This window comes from Cherax quadricarinatus, chromosome 3 (assembly GCF_038502225.1).
Source record: "Cherax quadricarinatus isolate ZL_2023a chromosome 3, ASM3850222v1, whole genome shotgun sequence".
Classification (NCBI taxonomy): Eukaryota; Metazoa; Arthropoda; class Malacostraca; order Decapoda; family Parastacidae; genus Cherax; species Cherax quadricarinatus.
This window is the reverse complement of record NC_091294.1, coordinates 34,321,788-34,338,749: the sequence shown is the minus strand read 5'-3', so window position 1 is coordinate 34,338,749 and position 16,962 is coordinate 34,321,788.

Genomic DNA, 16,962 nt, shown 5'->3' with positions numbered 1-16,962 from the left:
CACTCGTGGCAGTGGTATCTCAAGGATTAATTTCAGCCTCCTCCTCTTTGAATACCCGCCTCAACAAACAGTCTATATAGCAATGAAATCACGAAACAAGTGATTTTGAATCGTGGCTCAGTGGTAAGGTGATATGTACGTTGTGTTGTCTCTTGAGGCGAGATAATGTGTCGTGGGGTCGAGCCCTGGCCTTCCGCGGTTTGGTAAATAATTAAAAAATCACTTGTATCGTGATTTCATTGCTACATAGACTGCTTGTTGAGGCGGGTATTCAAACAGAAGGGGGCTGAAATTAATCCTTGAGATACCACTGCCACGAGTGTCCTCGGGTCACGAGAAAAACATCTAGCCGTTTCCCACCAAGGCAAGGTGGCCCGAGAAAGAAAAACTTTCATCATCATTCACTCCATCACTGTCATGCCAGAGGGGTGCTTTACACTACAGTTATAAAACTGCAGCATTAACACCCCTTATTCAGAGTGCAGACACTGTACTTCCCATCCCCAGGACTCAAGTGTGGCCTGCCGGTTTCCCTGAATCCTTTCATAAATGTTACCCTGCTCACACTCCAACAGCACGTCAAGTCCTAAAAAGCATTTGTCTCCATTCAATCCTACCTATCATGCTCACGCATGCTTGCTGGAAGTCCAAGCCCCTCGCACACAAAACCTCCTTAACCCCCCCTCCTCCAACATTTCCTAGGCAGACCCCTACCCCACCTTCCCTCCACTACTGATATATACACTCCCGAAGTCATTCTATTTTATTCCATTCTCTCTACATGTCTGAACCACCTCAGCAACCCATCGTCAGCCCTCTGGATAATAGTTTTGGTAATCCCACACCTCCTCCTAATTTCCATACACACACACACACACATATATATATATATATATATATATATATATATATATATATATATATATATATATATATATATATATATATATATATATATATTTCAACAACCCGGCCGTATCCCACCAAGGCAGGGTGGCCCAAAAAGAAAAACGAAAGTTTCTCTTTTTAAATTTAGTAATTTATGCAGGAGAAGGAGTTACTAGCCCCTTGCTCCTGGCATTTTAGTCGCCTCTTACAACACGCATGGCTTACGGAGGAAGAATTCTGTTCCACTTCCCCATGGAGATAAGAGGAAATAAACAAGAACAAGAACTAGAAAGAAAATAGCAGAAAACCCATAGGGGTGTGTATATATATATACTTGTACATGCAAAACAACCACTCTGAAAGAATAGAAAAATTCCAAGGGCTTTCGTGACTACTCACATTATCAATGTGAGTAGTCACGAAAGCGCTTGGAATTTTTCTATTCTTTCAGAGTGGTTGTTTTGCATATTCTGAAATCACCTGTTTACTGTGATCTTATTGCATACGTGTACATGTATGTGTAGTGTGACCTAAGTGTAAGTAGAAGTAGCAAGATATACCTGAAATCTTGCATGTTTATGAGAGAAAAAAAGGACACCAGCAATCCTACCATCATGTAAAACAATTACAATAAATAGCAATAAATAATTACAATAAATAACAATAAATATATAAATAATTAATTAAAGTTGTCTTCCATCGTCTGAGTGGTATGGTTCATCCATCATCCAGTTCTCAGCAGTTGGATGTAGTGTTTGAAATTGAATTATTGACAGATACAGCTATGTATTTATGCATCCTTCAAACTTTTAGCATTTTCGTATTTTATAGTAATTGTATCATTGTGCCATCAGTTTGTCTTGTGAACTTGTGTTCCATTTTGCAGAACAGACTATATAAATTTATGTATGCAGAACAAGCCACTTAGGGATGGAAAATCTTTACCGCTAGATATTTTGCACTCTCGTGCTTCGTTAGGATCTATGCAATTTTTCAAGGCAGCAACAGATAGGAGGAGAAATTTTCTGAAGCCAGAAGAAGGTCTTGTGACATTGCACAGCTTCTGACGACTCACGAGAGTGCGAAAGATCTAGAAGTAAAGATTTCCTTCCCCACATGGCTTGTTCTGCACTATTAAGATCACCTCTTCGTGATTGTATTGCAAATTCATGTACATAAGATGTAGTGCTGGGAGAACTGGAACACTCAAACAGCCTCAAGGAGAAAATTCAGTAGTTTTTCCATTATTTACTTCTCCTGGAGGTTACCTGGAGGTTATTCCGGGGATCAACGCCCCCGCGTCCCGGTCCATGACCAGGCCTCCCGATGGATCAGGGCCTGATCAACTAGGCTGTTACTGCTGGCCGCACGCAGTCCAACGTACGATCCACAGCCCGGCTGATCCGGCACTGACTTTAGGTATCTGTCCAGCTCTCTCTTGAAGGCAGCCCTAATGCTTGATGGGAGGCTGTTGAACAGTCTTGGACCCCGGACACTTATGGTGTTCTCCCTTAGTGTACCAATGGCGCCCCTACTTTCAATTGGGGGCATTTTGCATCGCCTGCCCAGTCTTTTACTTTCTTAGGGAGTGATTTGTGTGTGCAGATTCGGGACCATTCCTTCCAGGATTTTCCAAGTGTAGATTATGATATATCTCTCTCTCCTGCTTTCCAACGAGTACAAGTCAAGTGCTTCCAGGCGTTCCCAGTAGTTAAGGTGCTTGACAGAACTTATACGTGCAGTAAAGGATCTCTGTACACTCTCTAGATCTGCGATTTCACCTGCTTTGAATGGAGATGTTAATGTACAGCAGTATTCCAGCCTAGAGAGAACAAGTGATTTGAAAAGGATCATCACTGGCTTGGCATCTCTCGTTTTGAACGTTCTCATTATCCATCCTATCATTTTCTTTGCACGTGCGATCGTGGCACTGTTGTGATCCTTGTAAATGAGATCCTCAGACATTACTACTTCCAGGTCCTTTCCATTATTTTTCCGTTCTATTGTATGGCCAGAGTCTGTAGTATACTCTGTTCTAGTTATTATCTCCTCCAGTTTTTCATAACGGAGTAGCTGGAATTTGTCATCATTGAACATCATATTGTTTACCGTTGCCCACTGGAAAACTTTGTTTATATCTTCTTGGAGGTTAACCGCGTCCTCAGCAGATGACAGCCTCATGTAGATCCTAGTATCATCCGCAAAGGATGATACGTTGCTGCGATGTATATCTCTGTCTATGTCTGATATGAGGATGAGGAATAAGATGGGGACGAGTACTGTGCCTTGTGGAAGAGAGCTCTTCACTATGGCAGCCTCCGATTTAACTCCGATTTAACTATGGTTCCTCACATTTGTACCTAAATTTGAAGTATCTTGATTTTGTTGTTACGTCGTTTATCGTAATGTGATTAGAGGTATAGTGCAGTGTTTGAAATATTTCTTGATCAGGTGTGTTAATAATATTTGTGAAATGATGCAACGTAATCTTGCGTCAAGGAGTAAATGTATATATTGGGACCGTTAAGCGAAGGTGTGAGGTTGTTTACGAGTGGGACGGATTTTGTTACCTGAAGTGTGTTTGGAGTCACAAAGGAAGACCCAGAAAGGTCTGAGTGAGTATATTCTTACTAGTGTGTGAGGTGCTTGATTTTGAGCCCCTGTTGTCTGTAACAAGAGGTGGTAGGAGGCTGTTTGAGCGCTTGAGAAGAATTCCTGGAAGTTCTGAAATTGCCTCGGGAGCTTAAGCAAGGAGTATGAACGATAAGAGAGGGAAGAAGAATTAGTAATAACAAGGAGAGTGGATAGTGAAACTATTGATACATGTATGTGATGTGGACATGAGGTGAAGATTGTAACTATTTGTGAAATGAAGCTTTGTATGACTTAATATAAGAATTTGAGGGCTGGGATAGAAATAATCTAAGATGGATTTTCCAAACTCTTAGATATTTTTAAAAAAGGAGAAAATATGTTATGTTAGAGACATTAGCCTTGTCTCACAATTATTAGGAAATACTTAAATCAAAAGAAGATTAATGATGTGTTAATTAAAACAGTATTCCATTTGCCATTGTTGTTTTATTGCGTGTGTGTGTGTGGCTCTGGTATTACTGAAGTGCCTTTACTTAAAGTGACGAGCATCAGGGACCACGTAGCCTATCTCTCCTGCTGCACCTCAGGTGGGTTACCTACCAATCAAGGGGAGAGATTCTGGGTAGAGACGGGGTGGTGCATCAGATGGGTTAGAAGGAAGGTCTTCCTAGAAACAGACACTATAACAACTTACGTGATATGTCAAGGTATCTAAAACTGTAAATAAGATTTCAGACAAATTAAGACATATTTAGCAAATATCCTAAACTTGCATGTGGCAGATTAGGCAGATTGTAGATACAAATTCAGACGGGTTCCTGTCTCTTGTGTATCCATATGTTCTTGCGCTACCGTCCACGCGCTAGGTACGGCGTACACAAATAACCCGCACATAAAAGAGAGGAGCTTACGACGATGTTTCGGTCCAACTTGGACCATTTACAATGTCACACTATGACTTTGTAAATGGTCCAGATCGGACCGAAATATCGTTGTAAGCTCCTCTCTTCTATGTGCGGGTTATTTGTGTATCGTTCCAGTCACGGTATTGTGCCTGTTTTGTTGTTTAGGTGTGAGATACACAATAAAGTAGCACAATAAATTAACACAATAAAGTAGCAGTTTCCGAGGCAAAATATAAAATGTTAAGTAAAAGGACACAAATTCAACTAATGTCACATTTTATTGTGGCAACGTTTCGCTCTCCAGGAGCTCTCCTGGAGAGCCACAATAAAATGCCACATTAGTTGCACTTGTGTCCTTTTACTTTACATATTGTCGGTAATTCTACCATTATTAATGCAAAATATACATTCTTAGAATGTTGTAGTCTTAGATGGGTTCAAAGGGAAGAAATCTCACTATGGTGTAAATATCCAACTTTAACCAATATTTCAGAGTTCTCTCATTTTCTTCGTTGTTTGTCATATTATTGTTTAGTTTCACCTCACTAATATTGCTTAGTTTCACCTAAATAATATTGCTTAGTTTCACTTCAGATATATTGTTTGGTCTCCTTGCATTAGGTAGGTTAAGTGTTAAGATTTTCACGAATAAGGATACAATCTTCCACTATTTAGTAGCAAAGTGATGGGTTAGGTGGACTACCAAGGGGTTCTGAGTAGGTTAATTTTCCCTGGGTAAGAAAGACTGTTTCAGTGGTGTGGAGAGTGGTGGTGACGAGCCTCCCTCGTTTCCCTTATGATGTAGTGGGGATTGACTTGATAGTTTTATTATGCACCTCATATCCCTTCTGTGAGCGGTAGTCAAACGATTGCAGAGGCACATAATGGGTCCAGGAACTTGGCCTAACAATAACGAGGGAGGAGCGAAGTAAAATCAACAAACGTTTCAGGAAAGGGAGGATGAAACTAGCAGGTAAACAACACAGAAGCTAGAAGCAATGGGAATTCAGTGCCTAAACACGACAAGCTGAGATGGACTGAAGGAGGTGAAGGAAATACCACAGTAAAGGAGGTAAAAGAGATTTTGGAGGAGGGGGGACTACGTGAGACAAGTTTTTTTTTAATTATTTGATATGCTGTTGGAGTGTGCTCAACATAACATGTATGAAGCGAGCTAATGTTTGGGTGAAGATTGAACTCGCGGCAAGCGAGTCGTGAAACTTCAGGCCAGCGCGTAAGCCACTGAGCCAGCTGGCTGTCATGTCATTACGATTTCGTGAGTCATGTACGAAGCGTTTAGTGTGACTTGAGGTTTGGAGGTGGGAAGTACAGTGCCTGCACTCTGGAGAATGGGGAGAAAAGTTCTGGTTCTGGAGGTGGGAAGTAGAGTGCCTGCTCTCTGGAGGATGAGGAGGGGTGTTGTGGTTCTGTAGGTGGGAAGTACAGTGCCTGCACTCTGGAGAATGGGGAGGGGAGTTGTGGTTCTGGAGGTGGGAAGTACAGTGCCTGCACTCTGGAGAATGGGGAGGGGGGGATGTTGTGGTTCTGGAGGCGGGAAGTACAGTGTCGGCACTCTGGAGAATGGGGAGGGGAGTTGTGGTTCTGGAGGTGGGAAGTACAGTGCCTGCGCTCTGGAGAATGGGGAGGGTAGTTGTGGTTCTGGAGGTGGGAACTGCAGTGCCTGCACTCTGGATAATGGGGAGGGGAGTTGTGGTTCTGGAGGTGGAAAGTACAGTGCGTACACTCTGGAGAATTGGGAGGGGTGATCTGGAGTGCGTGCACTCTGGAGGATGGGGAGGGATGTTGTGGTTCTTTAGGTGGGAAGTACAGTGCGTGCACTCTGGAGAATGGGGAGGGGAGTTGTGGTTCTGGAGGTTAGGTGGAGAAAGTACTGGAGTGCGTGCACTCTGGAGAATGGGGAGGGGAGTTGTGGTTCTTTAGGTGGGAAGTACAGTGCGTGCACTCTGGAGAATGGGGAGGGGTGTTGTGGCTCTGTAGGTGGGAAGTACAGTGCGTACACTCTGGAGAATGGGGAGGGGTGTTCTGGAGTGCGTGCACTCTGGAGGATGGGGAGGGGTGTTGTGGTTCTTTAGGTGGGAAGTACAGTGCGTGCACTCTGGAGAATGGGGAGGGGTGTTGTGGCTCTGTAGGTGGGAAGTACAGTGCGTGCACTCTGGAGAATGGGGAGGGGTGTTGTGGTTCTGTAGGTGGGAAGTACAGTGCCTGCTCTCTGGAGAATGGGGAGGGGAGCTGTGGTTCTGTAGGTGGGAAGTACAGTGCCTGCACTCTGGAGGATGGGGAGGGATGCTGTGGTTCTGTAGGTGGGAAGTACAGTGCGTGCACTCTGGAGAATGGGGAGGAGTGTTGTGGCTCTGTAGGTGGGAAGTACAGTGCGTGCACTCTGGAGAATGGGGAGGAGTGTTGTGGTTCTGTAGGTGGGAAGTACAGTGCGTGCACTCTGGAGAATGGGGAGGGGTGTTGTGGTTCTGTAGGTGGGAAGTACAGTGCGTGCACTCTGGAGAATGGGGAGGGGTGTTGTGGTTCTGTAGGTGGGAAGTACAGTGCCTGCACTCTGGAGAATGGGGAGGGGTGTTGTGGTTCTGTAGGTGGGAAGTACAGTACGTGCACTCTGGAGAATGGGGAGGGGTGTTGTGGTTCTGTAGGTGGGAAGTACAATGCCTGCTCTCTGGAAAATGGGGAGGGGTGTTGTAGTTCTGTAGGTGGGAAGTACAATGCCTGCACTCTGGAAAATGGGGAAGGGTGTTGTGGTTCGGTAGGTGGGAAGTACAGTGCCTGCACTCTGGAGAATGGAGAGGGGAGTTGTGGTTCTGTAGGTGGGAAGTACAGTGTGTGCTCTTTGGAGGATGGGTAGGGGTATTGTTGTTCTGGAAGTGGGAAGTATGTTTTTTGTACTTTTAAGAATAGGCGCAGTCATTATGGTTCTGGAGGTAGGAAGGAGAGCGCATCACTCTAAATGATAGGTAAGGTAATTGTGGCTCTGGATGTGGCAAGTATAGTTCCTTCTCTGTGGAGGATGGACAGGGTAGGTGGTGGGGCTCGGTGGGTAATCACTGGATCGTGCTGTCTGTGCCCTTCTGGAAAGACAGCTAGGGGGCAGGTGTTGGTAAATGTGTTTTCTTCTAAATGGGTCATTCCATCCCTCCCTCCCTCTCTCTCCCACTTTCCCTCTCCCACTGCCTCCCTCCCGTTCCCTCCCTCCCTCTTAATACTAATCTAACACACCAATCAGAATTCATCACTACACTGTTAACCCAAGATAAACCCATCACCAGCACCTGTCCCACCACCGGTTACCGTACAAGCAGCCATTACTCCTCAGTGGTAGACAGGCACAGGTGTGCACGGTAACAAATGTGTGCATAATGAGCAGGTGTGAGAGATGGTTGTGTTCAGAATTTCTTCTTATAATTTCTATTAACCGAATAATAAAAGGTAGTCTGTTAAGAGCAACGTCGACTTCCCTGTTATAAATATTAATGGGTAATAAAATTTAACCATGAAAATATGGAAAGATAAGCCATTTTAAAAAATTTACATCTATATAACAATAATAGTGAAAAATTACTATATACTTATACTTAAGAAAAAATTTATATTTAGAGGGAAGCGATAAGCCCGTAGGAATCATACAGAGTCTAGGGAATAAAGGCAAATAAATTTGATTCATGTGAGGGGAGGAAACGTATAATTCCATGGATCAAGAGCTTCTCATCAGCATTATGGAGCCTCCCTCGAGTATCTTCAACATTTCAAGAAATGGCAGAAGAGAGAAGTAATGAGGGTAATTACTTTCAAGGGAGCTCCTTCAAGATGGCAACACCACCTCCACACTGTAAGATGGTCCCGGCCCTCTCAAGATGCAGTCTCCAGGTGAAGCTGGTGTGAATCACCGAGTCCAGGTGAAGATGGTGTGAGAGTCCATTACCGAGTCCAGGTGAAGCTGCAGTGAGTTTCTAGTTTCTAGTAAGTTGAGACTCTGGCTCACCCCAGAGTGTTGATGACGGGACTCTGGTTCACCCCAGAGTGTTGATGACGGGACTCTGGCTCACCCCAGAGTGTTGATGACGGGACTCTGGCTCACCCCAGAGTGTTGATGACGGGACTCTGGCTCACCCCAGAGTGTTGATGACGGGACTCTGGCTCACCCCAGAGTGTTGATGACGGGACTCTTGCTCACCCCAGAGTGTTGATGACGGGACTCTGGCTCACCCCAAAGTGTTGATGACGGGACTCTGGCTCACCCCAGAGTGTTGATGACGGGACTCTGGCTCACCCCAGAGTGTTGATGACGGGACTCTGGCTCACCCCAGAGTGTTGATGACGGGACTCTGGCTCACCCCAGAGTGTTGATGACGGGACTCTGGCTCACCCCAGAGTGTTGATGACGGGACTCTGGCTCACCCCAGAGTGTTGATGACGGGACTCTGGCTCACCCCAGAGTGTTGATGACGGGACTCTGGCTCACCCCAGAGTGTTGATGACGGGACTCTGGCTCACCCCAGAGTGTTGATGACGGGACTCTGGCTCACCCAAGAGTGTTGATGACGGGACTCTGGCTCACCCCAGAGTGTTGATGACGGGACTCTGGCTCACCCCAGAGTGTTGATGACGGGACTCTGGCTCACCCCAGAGTGTTGATGACGGGACTCTGGCTCACCCGAGAGTGTTGATGACGGAACTCTGGCTCACCCCAGAGTGTTGATGACGGGACTCTGACTCACCCCAGAGTGTTGATGACGGGACTCTGGCTCAACCCAGAGTGTTGATGACGGGACTCTGGCTCACCCCAGAGTGTTGATGACGGGACTCTGGCTCACCCCAGAGTGTTGATGACGGGACTCTGGCTCACCCCAGAGTGTTGATGACGGGACTCTGGCTCACCCCAGAGTGTTGATGACGGGACTCTGGCTCACCCCAGAGTGTTGATGACGGGACTCTGGCTCACCCGAGAGTGTTGATGACGGAACTCTGGCTCACCCCAGAGTGTTGATGACGGGACTCTGGCTCAACCCAGAGTGTTGATGACGGGACTCTGGCTCACCCGAGAGTGTTGATGACGGACTCTGGCTCACCCGAGAGTGTTGACGGACTCTGGCTCACCCGAGAGTGTTGATGACGGACTCTGGCTCACCCGAGAGTGTTGATGACGGAACTCTGGCTCACCCCAGAGTGTTGATGGCGGACTCTGGCTCACCCCAGAGTGTTGATGACGGACTCTGGCTCACCCAAGAGTGTTGATGACGGGACTTTGGCTCACCCGAGAGTGTTGATGACGGACTCTGGCTCACCCGAGAGTGTTGATGACGAACTCTGGCTTACCCAAGAGTGTTGGTGACGGGACTCTGGCTCACCCCAGAGTGTTGATGACGGGACTCTGACTCACCCCAGAGTGTTGATGACGGGACTCTGGCTCAACCCAGAGTGTTGATGACGGGACTCTGGCTCACCCCAGAGTGTTGATGACGGGACTCTGGCTCACCCGAGAGTGTTGATGACGGACTCTGGCTCACCCGAGAGTGTTGACGGACTCTGGCTCACCCGAGAGTGTTGATGACGGACTCTGGCTCACCCGAGAGAGTTGATGACGGAACTCTGGCTCACCCCAGAGTGTTGATGGCGGACTCTGGCTCACCCCAGAGTGTTGATGACGGACTCTGGCTCACCCAAGAGTGTTGATGACGGACTCTGGCTCACCCGAGAGTGTTGATGACGGACTCTGGCTCACCCGAGTGTTGATGACGAACTCTGGCTTACCCAAGAGTGTTGGTGACGGGACTCTGGCTCACCCAAGAGTGTTGATGACGAACTCTGGCTCACCCAAGAGTGTTGGTGACGGGACTCTGGCTCACCCAAGAGTGTTGATGACGGGACTCTGGCTCACCCGAGAGTGTTGATGACGGACTCTGGCTCACCCAAGAGTGTTGATGACGGACTCTGGCTCACCCAAGAGTGTTGGTGACGGGACTCTGGCTCACCCAAGAGTGTTGATGACGGGACTCTGGCTCACCCGAGAGTGTTGATGACGGACTCTGGCTCACCCAAGAGTGTTGATGACGGACTCTGGCTCACCCAAGAGTGTTGATGACGGACTCTGGCTCACCCCAGAGTGTTGATGACGGACTCTGGCTCACCCAAGAGTGTTGATGACGGACTCTGGTTCACCCAAGAGTGTTGATGACGGGACTCGGGCTCACCCCAGAGTGTTGCTGACGGGACTCTGGCTCACCTAAGAGTGTTGATGATGGGACTCTGGCTCACCCGAGAGTGTTGATGACGGACTCAGGCTCACCCAAGAGTGTTGATGACGGACTCTGGCTCACCCAAGAGTGTTGATGACGGGACTCTGGCTCACCCAAGAGTGTTGATGACGGGACTCTGGCTCACCCAAGAGTGTTGATGGGGTGGCAGTACCGATAATGAAGCTGATATATGGGGTCACCTTTACCTTTGATATACTTGGCCTTGGGCTAGACTCGTCTGGTCAGCTAGGCTGTTTCTGCTGGCGGCTCGCTGGCCCACATATCCATCACAGCCTGGTTGATCTGGCACTTAGAGGAGGTACTTGTCAAGTTTTCTCTGGAAGACATCTGCACCTATTCCTACAGTGTTTCCGATTTCTTCTGGTAAGATGTTAAAAATTCTGGGACCATGGATGTTGATACAGTGTTCTTTTATTATGCCAACGGCGCTTATGCGTTTTACTGGGTTTATTCCACATTTTTCCCCATTTCTCTTACCCCAGTATGTTGTTACAGTAGTGCGTAGATTCGGGACTAGGCCCTCACATAATATCCACGTATATATATCATGTATCTCTCTCCTTCGTTCCAGTAAGTATATATTTAGAATTTTGAGGCGCTCCCAGTTATTTAAATGTGTTATTGTCTTTATGTGAAACATAAATGACCTCTGTATCTGCTCGAGCTCTGATATCTCTATTGGCCTGAACGGAGCCGTCAACACTAAACAATACTCTATACAATAGAGCACAAGCAGTTTTAATAATGTCACCATTGGCGCTATTTTCTTTGTCTTGAAAGTTCTTATTTTCCACCCATCATCTTCCTGGCTGTCATGACATTTGCCTTTGCCTTATGGGAGTAATAAAGTCAGGAGACATTATTACTCCCAGATCCTTCACATGTTCCTTTTGTTCTACTTGATGACCCACCTGGGTTTCTCACACAGTGTTCCTTTTAAGTTCTTCACTCTTTCCATATCTAAGCAGTTGGATCTTATTCCCATTAAGCATCACCGATGTTGATGGTACTCCAGATCAGATGACTTAGCAGCATCAGTTGTTAAGTCAACGTGTGGGCTAGGGGAAAAGGAATAGACAAATTACCAGAAAGACACTCGAAATACGTAAAGGTTAGAGGGTCTAAAGATAAGGGTGTCACAACAGATGACTTTAAAACAAATACGACTGAAATCATTCCTGGAAACAGTATATAAACAGCGAACAAAAATTAAAAAAAAATACGGCTTACATAAAAAGCATCCAATAAGGACAGAGCGGCTGACGTGTTCAGGCATGCAGAGAGGGCTGACCCAGGGCAAGGTCAACACGTAATAGAAAATCGGAAAGAAAAGAGAGAAATGCCTCCACGTCACCATGCGACTGGGTTAGGGAGCTGGATCACTGGTGGCGCTGACATGCAACCTCCTACAAGCGTAAAGTCACAAAAGTCAAAAGGACACGCATTCACTTTAATAATTGCATTCATGTACTAATAATAAGTACTCTTTTTTACCCCTTCATACTAATCTAAACTAGCCAGAGCTTACACAACATAACCTAACGTAACCTATCCTCTCCTATTCCATATTATTGTCTGCTCACGTGTGTGTGTCTCTTCCTACCTCTGCCTCACCCTAATTCTCTCTGTCTCTCACCTTCTTCACTACCCATCCCCCCTTTCTCATCCCGCTCAGCCCCTCCTAGCACCTCCCAGCATCTCTATCCACCCCAGGCAAACCCCAGCTCGCCCATGCCAAGCCGTTATGGTGGCGTGGACCACCTGAAGACCTGGATCACTGCGGCCCACCACCTGCTACCTGCCACCCCCCACCACCTGCAGCCAGCCACCCCCACCACCTGCCCGACCCACTGAGTTTCGTCCCACATTTTAGCCCTCATGTTTTAGAACTCCGCCGTTCTTTCTCATTTGTGGTTGATTTTCAAAGTACTTCGCTCTTTTTCTTTGAGGTGTACACACACACACACACACACACACACACACACACACACACACGGCGGGGCCAGGAGCTTGGACTCGACCCCTGCAACCTCAACTAGGCGAGTAGGTGAGTACACACACACACACACACACATATAATGTTTCTCATATGTGGTAAGAACAAGATAGTCAGATGTGCTCCGCATAACTCGGGGCTTTCAACATGCGCCCCAATATCATCCATTCCTGTATAAACATTGTATCATGTTGAAATTAACTTGTATTTGTATCGTCAGATCGAAGAAATGTTTTTTGAGTAAATCAGAATGACTCGTCCCCCGGTTGTCACTGGAGCTACTCCCGCCAGATTTCAATTGTAATGTCGAGATTTCCATAGTGTCCTTCCCTTTGCATCCAGATTTGATTAGACGTTTGTCTTCTATTATTTTGCGTTGATCGTTTTAAAGTTACTGGTTTTCTTTTGCTTAGTTTATTACAGGTAACTACCAAAAAGAAAACATGAGGAATGTGTCTGCCAAATGTCTCAGTCTAGTTTCCTATTGTTTTATTTGAAGAGAGATTTTTGGAGCTGTTTTCCTCTTAGACCAGCTAAAAGTAACCCCTATCATCTCCTCAGAACTTGATACACACTGAGCAGTATCTCCAGCTCTCCAAACAAAGAAGAAAGCTATGCGAGTTTACCCTTCTAGTCTCGTCTTGGCGAACCAGCCCTTCCGACACCGACCCGAATCATTCCGACACCGGTCCCAACCATTCCGACACTGGTCCCAACTATTCCGACACCGGTCTGAACACCTGAGCCGCTGGTGCCCCGGTCAGGACCGCCCGTGACCCCCAGTTTGTCATTACGCGAACAAAACATGATAATTATTCCCTACAGCAGATGGCCGTCTATCTTACAGTATATTTTTTTTCTAGTTTTTTTTTTAAGACCGGACGTCGCACTTAAAGCAGATGCTTTGATTGAGGGATAGGAGGGAGGGATGAGAGGGATGAATAGGGGGAGATAGGAGTGGAACGGGCAGGTGGGACGACTCCATAAATGGGTCTGAGGGTGGCAATGGGAGGCAGAGAAGGAGCACGCCATTAATGGAGGGGAGGCTAACAGATGAACAGGTATCACTTGGGATAAATTGGAGGAGCCGTGAGGAGGGATAGGGAGCCAACACACCACCTGCCCGAAGGATTTTTTTTCATTATCTCATGATGGGTGAGGAATGTGGAAGGAGGGAGGGGTGGGGAAGGAGTGAGATGGGGTAGTGGACAGTTGTGGTAGGGGTATAGAAAGGTAGGGATGGATTGTAGGTAGGGGAGAATGGGTACTGGTGTGGGGTAGTGGCAGCCCACATACAAAAAAAAAAATATCTTCACACGTGTCAGAACGTAAGTCCAAGAAAAAGTGGCCCAACTTTTCAATGGTTTCTTAATGAGTCAAACTGTGTAACAAATTTGTGTATGGAACACTTCTTTATACACAGAAAAACCGAACTGATTTTATTAAACGCACACAAACACTCACTCATATATATATATATATATATATATATATATATATATATATATATATATATATATATATATATATATATATATATATATATATATATATATATATATATATATATATATATATATATATAAATATACATATATATATATATATATATATATATATATATATATATATATATATATATATATATATATATATATATATATATATATATTTCTATATATATATATATATATATATATATATATATATATATATATATATATATATATATATATATATATAAATATATATATATATATCTTTTCTTTCAACACACCGGCCGTATCCCACCGAGGCAGGGTGGCCCAAAAGAACGAACGAAAGTTTCTCCTTTTACATTTAGTAATATATACAGGAGAAGGGGTTACTAGCCCCTTGCTCCCGGCATTTTAGTCGCCTCTTACTATATATATATATATATATATATATATATATATATATATATATATATATATATATATATATATATATATATATATATATATATATATATATATATATATATATATATATATTTATATTTATATTTATATATATACATATATATATATATATATATATATATATATATATATATATATATATATATATATATATATATATATATATATATATATATGTGTGTGTGTGTGTGTGTGTGTGTGTGTCATACTCCACTCCTACAGTCTAGTCTAGGCAGATGGATGCCAACCAGGAGGAAGCGATCAGCCAGGGAAATGGCACGGCTGGCACTACTAGGAGAGGCAAGTGTCGGTCATGCTTACAGCTTCGTTGTCTCAACTCTAATGGTTTCCTCCGTAAACACGGTAGTTGCCCTGGTTCAGGATGTCCTGTGGAAAGTGATGATCTAGATCCACCTCAGACACCTGAACCCACTCCAACAGACCTCAGAGATGTGGTATTAGCAACGGTACAAGAACTTTTCCCTGGTCTCTTACCCTTTGTTTCAGCTGGATATAGCAAGGAATCAATACTCCTGTTTGGAGAGCATGAAATCACATCATCAGAGGGTGTCCAGCAAGGGGATCTTCTCTCACCATTTCTCTTCTGTATAGCAGTTAGAGAAATCACAGTCAGACTCACAAGTGAGCTAAACATCTGGTTCCTGGATGATGGTACAATAGCAGGTACAAAGGAGTCCCTCTTAGGTGATCTTACACAAGTGATGACACGGGGACAGGAAATGGGTCTCATCCTGAATCCATCCAAATGTGAAATCATCTTAGTCAGTCAACAAGTGATAAATGCAGTGAGATCCAAACTACCAGGAGCACCAGTCATTGCCCCTATAAATAGCGTCTTGCTTGGAGCACCTCTGGGAAGCGATGCCATTGACACACTTCTCAGGAAGAAATTGGAAGAACTGAGGAGAATGTAACAACGAATAGGCAATCTTGATACCCACGATGCCTTGTACCTTCTCACAAAGTGCTTGGGTCTACCCAGGTTGACATATTTCCTAAGATGTGCACCTTCATATGATAACCCTATACTGCACGAATATGACAGTATCCTGAGGCAGATTTTACGAAAGTACTTAAAACCTTACTCTAGAAGACGGGCAGTGGAACCAAGCTACACTTCCAGTCAGACTAGGAGGCATTGTTGTCCGCAAGTCATCACAAATTGCAGTAATTGCTTTTCTGTCCTCATGTATTGCATCCAGAGGACTTGTAGCAGCAATTCTCCCTGAACATCTTAGGGACAAGATTGGAGTCCATGACCAAAAGTTCATTGACGGAGCCATGATCTGGGATAATCTAACGGGCTCTGAAACCAGACCTGCTTCCCCCAACAACTACAAACAGTCGCACTGGGATGGCCCGATAGTGGAGAAAATAGCCTCAACAATGTTTCAGAGTGTGTCAGGGAAGGATAGAGCCCGCCTCCTGGCAGTGAGAGCTCTTCATACAGGGGACTTTCTGTTGGCTGTTCCCAACTCCAGCCTTGGCACACGGCTCGACCCACAGACCATCCGCATTGGTGTTGCCCATCGACTTGCCGCCCCTGTTCTCGCCGGACACACATTTATTTGTGGCAGTGAAGCAGCAGACCGATTCGGGTACCATGGTCTTGTGTGCCGTAAATCCGAGGGAAAGATTGCAAGACATGAGGAGGTTAATAACATTATCAAGAGGAGCCTCACAACAGCCGGATGCCCAGCAGTAAGGGAGCCACCCCAACTATGCAGATCTGATGGCAACCAGAAGCGTCAAGATGGTATCACACTTCAAGCCTGGACAGACGGCAGGCAGGTGGTGTGGGACTACACATGTGCATCTACCTTGGCTGATACCTATCTCCAATACACCAGGGAGGAAGGAATGTCAGCCACCAGCTTCAGGGAGTCCCAAAAGTCTAGAAAACATGGAAAACTTGCCCATCCATATATGTTTGTTCCCATAGGCTCAGAGACCCTTGGCTCATGGGAAAAGAGTGCATCTAAGTTCCTTAAGGAGCTAGGCAAAAGACTCAACAGGGTAACTAGAGATCCCAGGGCAGCTAGTTTTCTCTTCCAGCGACTCAGCGCGGCTGTTCAGAGGGGTGATGCCTGCTGTATTCTGGGCACGTGCCCCAGCTCTGAGGAGCTGGATGAGATTTTCGCATTATAATCAGTGACAAACATGTAACAATATGTACTAGACATGCATCTCTCACATCTCATGTACTGTATATGCCATCTTTATATCAACAATGTATCTCTTAAACCTTTTGTACCATATTATGTAATAAAATATACCTGTTGGTAAAAAAAATGAAAAGATGGGGTGGTAGGGGAAGTGGAATATTTAAACGG